We start from the raw sequence: 12,941 nt of genomic DNA, 5'->3' as shown, positions 1-12,941 counted from the left end.
TTCTCTGTCTCTCTGTCTCTTACTGTCTCTCTGTCTCTCTCTGTCTCTCTGTCTCTCTGTCTCTCTGTCTCTCTCTCTCTCTCTCTCTCTCTCTCTCTGTGTGTGTGTGTGTGTGTGTGTGTGTGTGTGTGTGTGTGTGTGTAAAGACTCTATTTCCAAATGAGCTTTTAGTGGGACTGGAAATTAGGACTTCAGCTAACAACTCATTCAAGAGCCTGCAGCAGAATATTGGCAACTAAATAAAATAATGACACACTGATTAATCCTCGCTGAATTTTTTTGCCAGGTGGTACAATGTTTATCTGAAAATCAAAACAACATGTCTTTACAGAAACATCACCTGTAACATGCATTCAGTGTTTTCAGCTTTCTAATAGTTGTTTATTAACAACTATTAGAGTTGTCTTTAACTCCGGAACTACAAATGCTTTTCTTTTCATGTATCTATACAGAAGGTTTCCTCCTTACATTGTATTGTGCTTTTCAACTGTAATATAGGTACTTACATGTACATTCTATACAAAACAACAAAATATGCATGGCCAGGTGGTACAATATTTATGTGAAAATCAAAACAACATGTCTTAAAAATATAGAGCGCTCCACGAATTTGTATGTCATACTTGCACAGGGGCCATGCCAATCTTCTCTGTATCATTCCAATTTTAGTATATGTGCTGCCAAAGCGAGCATAATTCTCACTGAATTCTTAAGTCATTGGCTGTTATGTTTTCTGCATCTCTACATTTTCTCTGTGAGAAAAATCATGAGGCAGACTCCTTTTTCTCCTCCTCTTCTTCCTGTTTAATCATCTTCTCCTCCTCCTTTCCCTCCTTTTCCTCCTTGCCCTTGTCCTCATCCTTGTCCTTGTCCTTCTCCTTCTCCTTCTCCTTCCCACCCTCCTCCACCACCTTCTTCTGTGTGGAAAAGTTCCACTACTTTGAAAAGAACCTGATAACTGTGGGAGATGCATCACAGATTCTTGGTATGGTATGCTGCTGAACTGGGTTTTAATTTTTATCCTGACCAAAGGTATGTTTTAGCTTTTGTATCAAAGTTACTTCAGCACCTAGGTATGGTGAGAAAGGAACAAGAAGACCTTGGGAAACAGAGGTCAGCTCTACTATGCGGAAGAAAAATAGCAAATAGTTGAGTTTACAAACATTTACCCAGTTCAGCTATGTGCAGACACCGTGCAGTAGGCGAGTGCAAAAGTGAGCAGAACATATTGTTTTGTCTTTGAGAAGAAATGAATTAACTTAAAAAGTCAATGAGTGGATAATTTCAGAAAACAGGAAGAATAAATGGACTTCTCTGGAGAGAAAGAAAGAATAAAATAGAAACTTCAAACAGATGTACTTACTTCCAACAATCAAAGCTTGGATAACAGCTGCTGTCACATCTGTTTGAAGTATCCATTCCTTACAGCTTAATGCTTTAAGATGGATCCAGTGATTATAAGTGGTAAATAAAATTTGCATTGAACAAAGATGGACTCATTTTTAAATATTTCACTTACCCGTACTTCTCAAAATGACAATACACAAGATGAACTTCTGCTTCAAGAATAGATTGTTGGTCACAAAAATACTGTTTAATGCATCCAATGAGAAATGGAACACATGTGTATCTGTTAATTAGAGGGAGCCTATAACTAGTACCTGGCCATTTCTCTACAAAGGCAAGACCAGACAGAGCTATGATATTATAAGTGCAAGCAGTAGATTTTACTGTTGGCCAAGTGTTTTAAAGATTTTTGGAGAGCAAATATATAACTCTAATATTAATATCTTCATTTTTGTTTGTGAAGCTAGTTAGACAGAATTCTATTTTAACTATTCTTATAAAATGAGTGCAAAGGACATGGAGACCTGGCTGAAAGCACACTGGAGCTTGACTGAGCAGTGACAGAGAGACGTGGATGGAGGGAAATCTTTCCTCTTCTCCTATGTGGGGCTGAGAACTAAGTTAACAAAACACAGATTGACAGGAGAAAATGACCAGATTTTGTTGGATATTTTCCTGTGTGCACAGGAAACTTTACAGGAAAGATAGAGATCTGATTAGGGCTAAGAATTTCTGTGCTTCTTACAGTGGACAGTTTGAGCACGTATTCTTGAAGTGCCAGATTATATTATGTATTTAATAACAAGAGAATGCAAGTGTGTGAGGTTTAAAGGATTTTAAGCTGCTGAGACAGAAAAATAATGTGGAACAATGACTAGGAAGTATCTTGAAGACAAAAGCGATTTCAATACTCTTTGAGCAGGTCCTCTTCAGCTTGGCTCCTGGTGGTCAGAATATCATCCTTACCCAGTAACAGGGAAGCTTTACTTCTTATGGGAAATGTTGTGACTTCTTTTTGGCTAGAAAGGGAGAGGTCAGGGAATCCTTTCAGCACCTGCTGCTCCTCAAAATACTCAATATACTCAAGCACCTTATGTTCAGGGTGGCCCGCCCTGAGCCCCTCAAAGCCACAGAAGTATCATGACCAGCAGAGTAGCACGACCTTAAGGGATGGTGTCTTGAGCAGATCAGAGCTCAGCAAGAAAAGGACAAAGACCAAATGATGTTACTGCTCTGGGACTTGGAGCTGAACCACAACCAGTGACAATCTGCATATCAAATGCTCAAGAAGCAAAAGAGACACACTGTCAAAGGCACTGTGTGATGCAGGACTAGTCAATTCTACAGTGACCTCATCTGGGCTCCGTTTAGACTCTCCAGCTCTCCAGACCTCAGATAAGAACCTCATTCTTCTGAAATAGTTTTTAAATTGCAATACCAGATTGAACTCATAAACATTTAATTTGTACCTTGTTTGGCCCTCACTAGGTCAACCTATTGTTCTACACATTCTATGTGCACACAGTCTATGTATACACGGTCTGTGCATGCAGTCTATTGTGCACACAGTTGATGTGCATACACTCTGTGTGCTCACGGTCGCTGCCCTACACACTTTATGTGCACACTATGTGCACACACTCTGTCCCACACACTCTACATACACACAATCTATGTGCACACACTATGTGCACACCATTCCTTAGTATCCCGTCTTCACAATGACAGCTCTATCATCCATAGCATTTGAAAGAGAAGTTCAATCTTTTGTCTTCCCTACTCAGTGGACACTAACTCTGGTACAATGCACTACCTGTGAATTTCCAAGAACTTCCCCCATCTTCTATCTTCTTTCACAATCTAGACCCCTTTCCTTCCTGCCTGAACAATATGATCATTGTAGATGGTTACCTTGCTCCTCTGGACCTCCTTTCTTTCAATCATCCTTGTCCACAGTATGCTGAAATGCCTTCTGTACAGAGCAAGTGTCACAGCATCACTGTCCTGACTTAAGTGACACACACTTGCCTGATTGCCTTCAGGGGAGAAGAACTTGATTACAAGATCATCCATGATGCAGCCTCTGCCTGCCTCTGGAACCTCCTCTCCTGGTGTCCCATGCTTGCTTTGGACGAGTCAGACTGTCTACTCAGAGTATCGTGAGCATCCTCTACTCTGCCCAGTCTCTGTCACCAATTTCCTCACCTAGAATACCCTTCTTTTCATTCTCCCCTGTATTAGTTTCCTCTGAGTACTGAACAAGTAGCAAACTTTCTAAGGTAAAGTAGCACTGTTGCTTATAACAGTTGAGAAGCGAGAAGCAGGTTTCATGAACCAAGTCCAGATGAAGGTATCTCATCAGCATCGCTGAGCTCTTCCTTCAGCAGACCCTGGGTCCATGCCTCTTTCCATTCTGGTCATTTCTGTGGCCTCTTCACTGCCTATCTCCTTTTCTGTCCTCATCTTTCACTTTTAAAAATGCCTATGCTTGCACCCAGATACTTGAGGATGTTCTACCCAAGATTCTTGATTTAAGGACATCTGCAAAGTTCCTTTGGCCATTGAAGGTTCATAATAGATAACAAGAACCGGATGGATTGTATCTTTGGGAGTATTCGACTTTTCTTCTACTACAGCTTTTCCCATATGTAAATCTAGGCTCTGCTCTGAGAAATTTTTTTCCAGGGACTTCACAAAGGCAATTGTCCAGATTTGCCTGGTACTCCAGGTGCAAACAGAACTCTCATTGTTAAAATTAGAAATTGTCAGGCAAACCAGGATAAATGAGTTTCCTAAAGCGTTCCTCCCCACTTCATGTGCAAGACTCATCTCGTGGTATTTCAGCTTTAAATCTCCCTTTCTTAGTCTGTGCACTGTTGGCCTATGGGCAGGTGTGTATCTTTCATGTTCCTGGTGCTGCTGCCTTGGTTTCCAGCATATGGGAGACAGTTCTCGAATGCTTAGCTATCTGTGGAGTTTGTAGCACAGCCCTGAAGTCACAGACAATCTAAGCAAAGTAAAAATTTTCCATCGCATGACAAAACAAAAACAAAAAGAACACTAAACACCGGTGTGATTTCCTATGCCTTCTGGCATACTCTTGCCCCATCTGCTTTTGCAAATTTGAGTTAAATGAGACAGTGTTCTTTGCAAGAACCCAAATATTCATAGCTCCTGACAGAACACACTGTCTCAGAACAGAGTCTCTACTATGAATTGCTGACTGCTTCAGCATGCCTTTCTTTCTCAGTTCATTACCACATGCAAAGCAAATTGAAAACAGATTTGAAATCCAATCTGGGGAGACTTTTGTCATTTCTTTATTTTCTTGAATGATGATAAAGTTGAACCACTCTTGGAATCTGCCTCCTGAATGCTGGTGTGGCCAGAGCATAGATGTGTGGCGTTCTTTGATCTCACTGTCCCCTGAGTTGGTCTCTGAACTCTGCTCACCTCTGTGGAAGTGTCTGTCCTTGGAGGAAAATGCCTTTCAACTTCATCACAGTGAATAGGACAGGAGCCGAGGTAAACAGAAAGATCTGGATAAAGACGTCATTTAGCATGGACCATTGGTTCTACAGCCCCTGTTCTCAGAAATGTCATTTCTAAGCAGTGAGTCCATTTGTTCCCTGAATCTAAGTGTGACTATCATGCTCATGGACATAGTGATGGAGAGTGTGGAGCGAAGGAATTAAGTGTACATCTTCCATCATTTGCATTTCAAAGGGGAAAGAAGATAAATCAAAACCTTAATTACTCACACCCGGAAACAGAAGTCCAGTAAGAAGACAAGAAATCACTAATGAATGAGACCTGTAACTTTTAATTGAAGATCAGCCACATTTGGCTGGTACATACCTAGACCCCCAGATGACTATGCCATCATTCAGAAGTGGAGGCCACCAAAGTGAAGTCCATCTTACAGAGGTACTCTGGTATCACTAATTCCTTACTGGAAAATCTTGGAATGCCAACAGAGCTTGATGTTGCAAATAAAGGCAGATATACTTTAGTTTGGGAAAATAGTTTAAATTCTATTTAAACATTTTCATTAATACATAATAAGGGAGAAACTCTTTTTTAATCCTCCTTTGAAAACACAAGCATCCAAGTGCATTGGTCTGGAAACTCCTATGTGTCATGACTGGAAATTAATGTCTGATTACTCAACTGCAGCCACCAAAACTGATTTGAGCCCTGGGTATCAGGTCTTTGTATGCCTTCATGTATGCCTGTCATGAGCCTTCAAGTGAGACATAGTAACACTTCACCCCACATTTCCTGAAGCGTCACCTGCCCTAGGGCTGGTCATTGTTGTTTTACTGCTTAATGGTTTATGAGATAAATATTTAAGCAGTGGTGTGGGGCAACTGGATTTTCAGAGCATTTGTAGCTGCTGTGCTATCTGGATACAAGAACACAAAGCCACTTGATCTAAAAGGGGGAAAAAAAGCCCCACCTCCTTCCACAGCCTGGCTTTCTGCTTCCCCTGATTCATTACAAATTAAAAATGAGACAGCTGAAATGGACCTAAATGAATAATGGCTTTTATCTAGCCTGAGAAAAATGTCAAGGCCCAAGTAAGGTCATGTTAAATGTTAACTTCTGCCAGGAATCAAGGCTGCAGGATGGAGGTACAGCTGGGAACTGGGCTTAATGAGTCGCTACCAAACTGGTTGTATCGAGCAGGAACAGCAGGCACTGTTAATCATCGGTCACCACCTTTCTGAAACATAGTCGCTTCTTTGTGTCCATGTCCTTTCTTTTTTGTCTTTTTTGTTTTTACCCTTGTGATTCTTTGGGTCAATGATTTTCTTCTCAGGGCCCCTGTCATTTGCTTTTCCCATTGGATGGGCGATCAGCTAAAGCAGCAGCTCTAGGGTGTTATTTCTCAGCTATAAGAATTGGTAAACATTCTCAAGTTTTAGTAACTAAAGCTGTTAGCTTCATTTTATTGTTTTGCAGGATATTTTAAAAAGCCAGGCAAAGCAAAGCATCACTGTGATCAGCCCCACCCCAAAAGAAAACAAAAGAAAATGAGTGTGGTTTAATGGGATAGTCTGAGGGAAATGCACTGAGGGAAAGAGGTGGAAAGAGGATGAGTGATGGGCAAAGGGATGTGGCATGGACCAGCGAGGGGCTCAGCTGGGAAAGCTGTTAACACCAGACTGATGACTTAACTTTGATTCTGGACCCCACATAGTGGAAGGGAAAAATGGGCATTTGTAAGTTGTCCTCTGACCTCTACAAGTATGCTGTGGCATACTATCATCCATATATATATATATATATATATATATATATATATATTCCATATATATAATATATATGTAATATATATATAATTATATATAATAAATATATATAATTATATATATGGATTATATATTATATATATGGATTATATATTATATTGTATATATATAATCCATATATATAATATATATATAATCCATATGTATAATCCATATATATATATATATATATATATATATATATATATATATATATAAAATCTCCACACCACAGGCATGCACACACATACACACACACACACAAACAAACACACAGTGTTTCTGTTTGATTAGGGAGCAAAAAAAAATGTGATTGCAGAAGCAGAACAGTGTAGGTTAGTAAAGATTTCTGTAAGTATTGTACATGTCTGAGGGTCAGGCTGACCTCAATTATAGCCAGAGGGATGGAGATATATATGTGTGTGTGTGTGTGTGTGTGTGTGTGTGTGTGTGTGTGTGTGTGCACATATACACATAGAGGCATACATCCATACTCACAGGCATACAAACACAGAATAAACATAATAAAGACTTTAATAGGGCACAATTGGGCAAGAATGACTTGTAATATCCTACAACACAACAGGGTAACTATGACAGCATGGACTGTGAACCTCAAAACATATGGGAGAGAGGAGTGAGAGTGTGTCCAACTCAGAGAAGAAATAAATATCCAAGGTAATGCTGTGCCAGTTACCTGATCTGACAAACGTATCATATAGATGTTATACAGTATCAGGTGGTATGCTGTAAATATGTATAATGTCCAAGTGTCGATATAAATGGAAAAAATCAAAATATATTTAAATTAATTACATACCTGAGAAACTAACCCAAATATGCTCTTTATTGCAGATCAGTAGAATTTTCTCCAAAATTAACACTGATCCAGATGGTATCAGGAAACCAATGACTTAACTCCATCTCTAAATTTTAGCTGAAAAAGTTGTAAGGTCAGAAATTGTTAGCCAAGACAAATATGTTAATTTGTTTCACTGTAGTAACATATTGACTTTCTATCTCCTCCAGTTGCATTGGGTAATAAGCAGACATGACAGCTCACCGCAGCTCACACTTTACAGAATCAGTTCCTGCACGACTGGGAGTCAGTGGTTCACAAAGACATTTGAACAGATGTGGCAACAACATTGTTCACAATAGCCAGGTCTCAGAACCAGCATCTGTCCTTCAACAGAGGAACAAACGAAAAAAGTGTGCTATATACATGAGGGAGTTGGCTCAGCTCTAAGGATGAACTTAAGTCATTTCAGGAAAATAGATACAACTGGTGATTGTCAACTTAAAGTAATTCAATCGGATTCAGGAAGACAAATATCACAATTTCTCTTATTTCTGGATCTTAATTACAGAGCTACATAGTGTCACCTGTGTATATGTGACATGGAAGTAGGAAGAAAACTGTCATGGGATGAAGGATGCAAACAAGAGGGATAAGAGAGAAGTGAGAGTTAAAGAGCATGCAAAGAGAGGTGTGGTCGAAACACACTATATATCTGCACAAAAACATTGGGAAACCAAGTGTGGGTACAATGAATACATCAACAAACAAAGTTAAAAATAATGTTTTAAGTCATTATATAAAATATACAGGTATAGTTATCTTAGAAATGAAGAAAATGTACATTTATAGTTAGCTAAATACAGACAATATTTTAACATAATAATGCCTACATCTGATGACAACTGTATAGATCCTTTTCTGTTTTGGAAGTTTCTGTTGTTTTAAGTTTTAAACCATATTCATCTTTTATCTTGTAATTATGAGACACTACATTCTAAGCCCAAACAATATAAATAAGCTCAATATTATGTTCATGTTAATATACTGTACCAACATGTTCACTCTTCTCCCCTCCTCCCTCCCTCTCCTCCTTCCCTCTCCTCCTCCCTCCCTCCTTCTTCTCCTTTCTCCCTCAGTCCCCTCTTACCCCTCCTCCCTCCTACCCCTCCTCCCTATCCCCTTTTCTCTCCCCCTCCCTCTCAACTCTCCTTCCTTCCTTCCTTCCTTCCTTCCTTCCTTCCTTCCTTCCTTCTTTCCTTTTCTCCCTATCCCCCTCTTTTATTCTTTCTTCCATCCTTCCTTCCTGTCCTTTTTCCTTCATACCTGATTTCCCTTATTCTTTTTCAGTCCCTTTCTTCCTCATTTTAATCGAGACAAGTTTGTCACACACCACGAAATAAACACTGCTTTTCTGTACAGGGCACTGACTGGCTTTGTGTGTCACAAACTTTGGGAAGAGCAGTCTTGTGAGAAGAGCAATAAAACCTTTCTACACCAACACTTGTGTAAACTGTGTGTGGCAGAATATACAACAAAGAGGACCCCAGACCCTAACTGTTCATTCAGCACATTACAATCTGTGTTCCAGAGGCACTGCCAGCTGCAGGAGTGCCTCCATTTGAGTCTACTGTCTATCTTTAGCGTGCAATACAGGCAGATATTAATAAAGCAGGTGCCCTGCTTACATGTGAAATGAAATCTGGTGTCTAGCTTGCTTAGAAGTTACAAAGTCTTTAGAGATCATAAATAAATGTAAATAGTTTATTTTACTTTATCATGATTTCACCCATTTTGAAAAAAAAAACAGTTAAGGAATTCAAGGGGAAGGGATGAATTTAGTAGTATTGAACTCTTGGGTTTCTGGTGACACACAGGGGACAGATGTCTGAGCCTCTTAATAACATTTTGGATCATTCTAATAAACCACTTTCAGGAGTGTTATTCATTTTAAAAGATGTATTATTTATTTTACCTTTTACCACAAAATAATTTAAAAGGCAAATATGAGACATAAAAATGGAAAAGAGCAAAGTGTTGTATAATTGGGATCATTTGCAAGTTTAAAGGAGTTAGGGAACAGGACAGACAGTTCTCAAGCAAGGAAATACAAATGGGTAAGAATTTTTTTTAAATGTTCAGCATCCTCAGTCATCAGGAAAATGAAGATTAAAGGTTCTTTGAGAGCTATCTTACTCCAATCAGAGTGTCTAAGAGTTGGCCTGTCTCAGTGCTGCGATACTTAGTCTGTGTTTCATTGTCTTTCCAATATTTCCCAGTCTCCCTGGCAGAGTCTGACCTGCTGAACTCACCCCATGAGTTTTCTTCTCTCAGTTCTTAAACTTAAATTTTTTTTTAGCAAAGGTAGCTCTCTGTTCGCAAACTTTGTATATGTGTATGTGTGTATGTGTATATGTATTATATGTGTGTATGTGTGTGTTATTCATTTATTCTTTTTAAAACAATACACATACATATTTGTCTATCCAAAGCCACACACACACACACACACACACTTTACATGTAATTAGATGCTTACTTATAAGCTGCTTACTTCTGCACTTTGGTATTAAAGTCGACTGAACTGTAGGTGATGTGGTAAGGAATGTTGGTGTGTATGGGGAAGGGAGTGCAAAGCAAAGGGCCATTTTCATTTCTGGATCATCATGGTGCTGGGGATGGAAGTGCATGAGAAGGCAGGAGCCTGAGACACAGTGCAGGATCAGGAAGTCACTGAACTAACAGGGAACAATTAGGCTATCTTCACAGAAAATTCCCTTATAATGTTCATAAGAACATTTGGGTTTCATTAGCACACATTATTTATACAATACAATGGGTTTCATTGATTCATTGATTGATTGTTTGATAATTTCCCACAGTACACTTCGGTCATACTCACACCCGGGCCCCCAACTCCTCCCAGATCCGCCCTCACCTCCCTACTCTATTTTTCTTTTTGTTGCGTTCTATCTCTGACCAGATTGTATTGCCCAAATATTCTTAGTCACAGAGCGTGGCTGATCTACCAACTGGAGGCCCAACCCTTAATAAAAACTGTCTGTCCTTTTCCCAGCAGCCAGCATTTGCCAAGAATTCCTCAGCTGGGAAAGAACCTCATGATCACCTCTCAGTGAGGCATCCAAAGGCCATCATGGCCTCTCAGCGACAAAGGTGTTCAAGTGCACAGTATGCTGCAACTCCTGTGTTATCCTTGTTTGTTTGTTTTCTTCTGCGGACTAAACTTTGTAACAACTGTAAAAGGTGCTGCCAAGAACACCAGAGGAGCCATGGGGAGTTAGAGGTGGAGGGGAACAGAGAAGCTCCTAACTGTAGCAGTGAGGAGGAAGGCGAGGCAGCAGGAAGGTGGTGGCGGTGCCTAAGTCTCTAGTCTATTGTAATAAGCCAGCTAGTTTAGTATACTCTTCCTATACCTTAGAAAACACTTTAATATTAAAATTCCAGGAGGAAAAACTATTCTTGTTACTCATACATTCAACTATGAGATACCATTATGCTCATCAAAACACCTCCATTCCTCAATCTTCTTTATTCCTTGGGATCATTAAGAATCTAAATCATAATACAGAGGAACACCTATAAAGGACAGTACAGACTGTGCCAGCAGCAATGAGACAAGTGACTATCATCCTTCTTTAAACATTGTCTGGATCTGCACAGAAGAAAGTGGTAATAGGCTTTCAAATGTTCCAACCCCTCTAGAATAGCTAGAGAGTCAAAAATAACATGGGGCTTGACTGGAGAAACAAAAACTTGGCAAACGTAAACTTGACAAAAAGACTGACTTTCACAAGAACGAGATACACAGAAGAAGTTCAGAAGACACCATTATAAACACCCCCCTCTTCTCTACACACAAACAATAATTCATCGTTAATCTGTACAACAAAACTTGCCTATTAACATGGTGCCTACTGCTAAAACTTTGAGAAAATGATACATTAACATTCTAATAAAAGCACTTTCTATCTAATAAATTTGGACAGCTTTGGGTGGCATACTATCACCTGTAAATTATCCATTTGCATATGAAAAACTCCAGGAATTCTTACAATAAGGGGACATTATCATTCCAGCTCTTACCGATATTGTTTGGCTGCTAAGTTGTGGAATTTTCTGAACTTCCTAACGTCTACTGTCTTAAATTGTTCAACAGCATATATTTTGAGAGATGGAAATCGTTTCCAGACCCAGAGCAGGCTAAGCAGACAGGAGGGCCAGCATTACTTTTACAGAGCATATACCCTCTTTCTCGTGGAGTTGTGGCTCTCGTGGCATTTTGATGTTCAGGGTATCAGATGGAGAAAAGATTCCAGTATATGAATATCAATTGTCATGGCATCAAACCATGACAACTCAGAACTTTAAAAGCCTGGAGTTGCGGTTATCTCAGTGAGATAACACTGATCACTGTTTGTTTATTCAACTATAGTATGTACTAAGATCAGACCCTAGATATTCTAAAAGGGAGGTGACTCTAGTTTTGTCATGTTGACATAAAACACAAGCTGCCCTGGAAGCTAAAGCTACTGTCTCATGTCTCACATACACAATTTGCATTTCATACTGTAATGGTATGTCTGTGTTCCAATTTATATTGCGTATTCACTTGTATCCCAAGGTCACGTGTTTAGTCTTTGCCACACCTAAGATGATGCTAACATGTTTTTCATGTTGAGAGTCTCTGACTGAGGAAGCCAAGTATTATTTCAAACACCTAAGGGCCTTCATTGCAAGCTTGCCAGAAACCCTGCATAATAAAGAAGTGTTTAGTATGAGTGAGCATCACAGCTAACAAGATGACCTAGACTGGAGGAAAGGCCTTTTGTTGTTTTTCTTATTCTCTTCTCTGTTTAGATCTGCCATTGTTGAAGGTTTTCAGCAAATGGTAGTAGTAGTTATTCTACATGTGACACGTGCAGCTTCCTAACTCCAGAGGGACTCACAACACTATTTCGCTCTTTGCAGCAGGCCAAACATGGTCCAGAAAGGTAGATCTCACTTTAGAAAGAATGTCGCTGAATATCTCAGATGACTAGATTTCTAAAACTGTCTCCATCAATGACAGGTCCCTGGATCCACCCTGTGGCCAGAAGTTACCTTACTAGGTCAGCTGGGAACCTCTCACTAGGTCCAACTCACTTAACGCACTAGCACAGAGCCCTGGTGGTACCAAGATAATCAAGTTCCCTCCAAATTGTATCATAATAAGATGAACTGAATGAACATAATTAACATTGCAATCTATTGTCCCTGATACTTGAAAGCAAACTGCTTCCTATGCAGTTAGCTGAGACTCTCCAGGCTGGATCCATAGCCATATCCCACATGAGAGCTGGGTTTTTATTTGCTGCTCTGGTCAAAATGCAAAGGCCAGAACTTTAACTTATACCTCTGGCAACCCACAGTTATTAATAAATGCTCAAAGATTGATATCTTGAGCAGGCAATATTTCTCAGTGGGTAGAGGTGCTTTGTCAC

The 12,941-nt window shown here is 39.6% G+C and overlaps 1 non-coding gene across 1 annotated transcript; it reads right to left on the bottom strand.

Moving 5' to 3' along the window:
• Positions 1-586: 586 nt before the first annotated feature.
• Positions 587-693, bottom strand: LOC143439875 (U6 spliceosomal RNA). Its single transcript, XR_013107882.1, has one exon. It is a non-coding gene; the product is annotated as a U6 spliceosomal RNA (small nuclear RNA).
• Positions 694-12,941: the final 12,248 nt, after the last annotated feature.

The sequence above is a fragment of the Arvicanthis niloticus genome, chromosome 27 (assembly GCF_011762505.2).
Source record: "Arvicanthis niloticus isolate mArvNil1 chromosome 27, mArvNil1.pat.X, whole genome shotgun sequence".
Classification (NCBI taxonomy): domain Eukaryota; kingdom Metazoa; phylum Chordata; class Mammalia; order Rodentia; family Muridae; genus Arvicanthis; species Arvicanthis niloticus.
The sequence above is the reverse complement of the archived record's forward strand: the minus strand, read 5'-3'. Positions and strand labels throughout refer to the sequence as shown.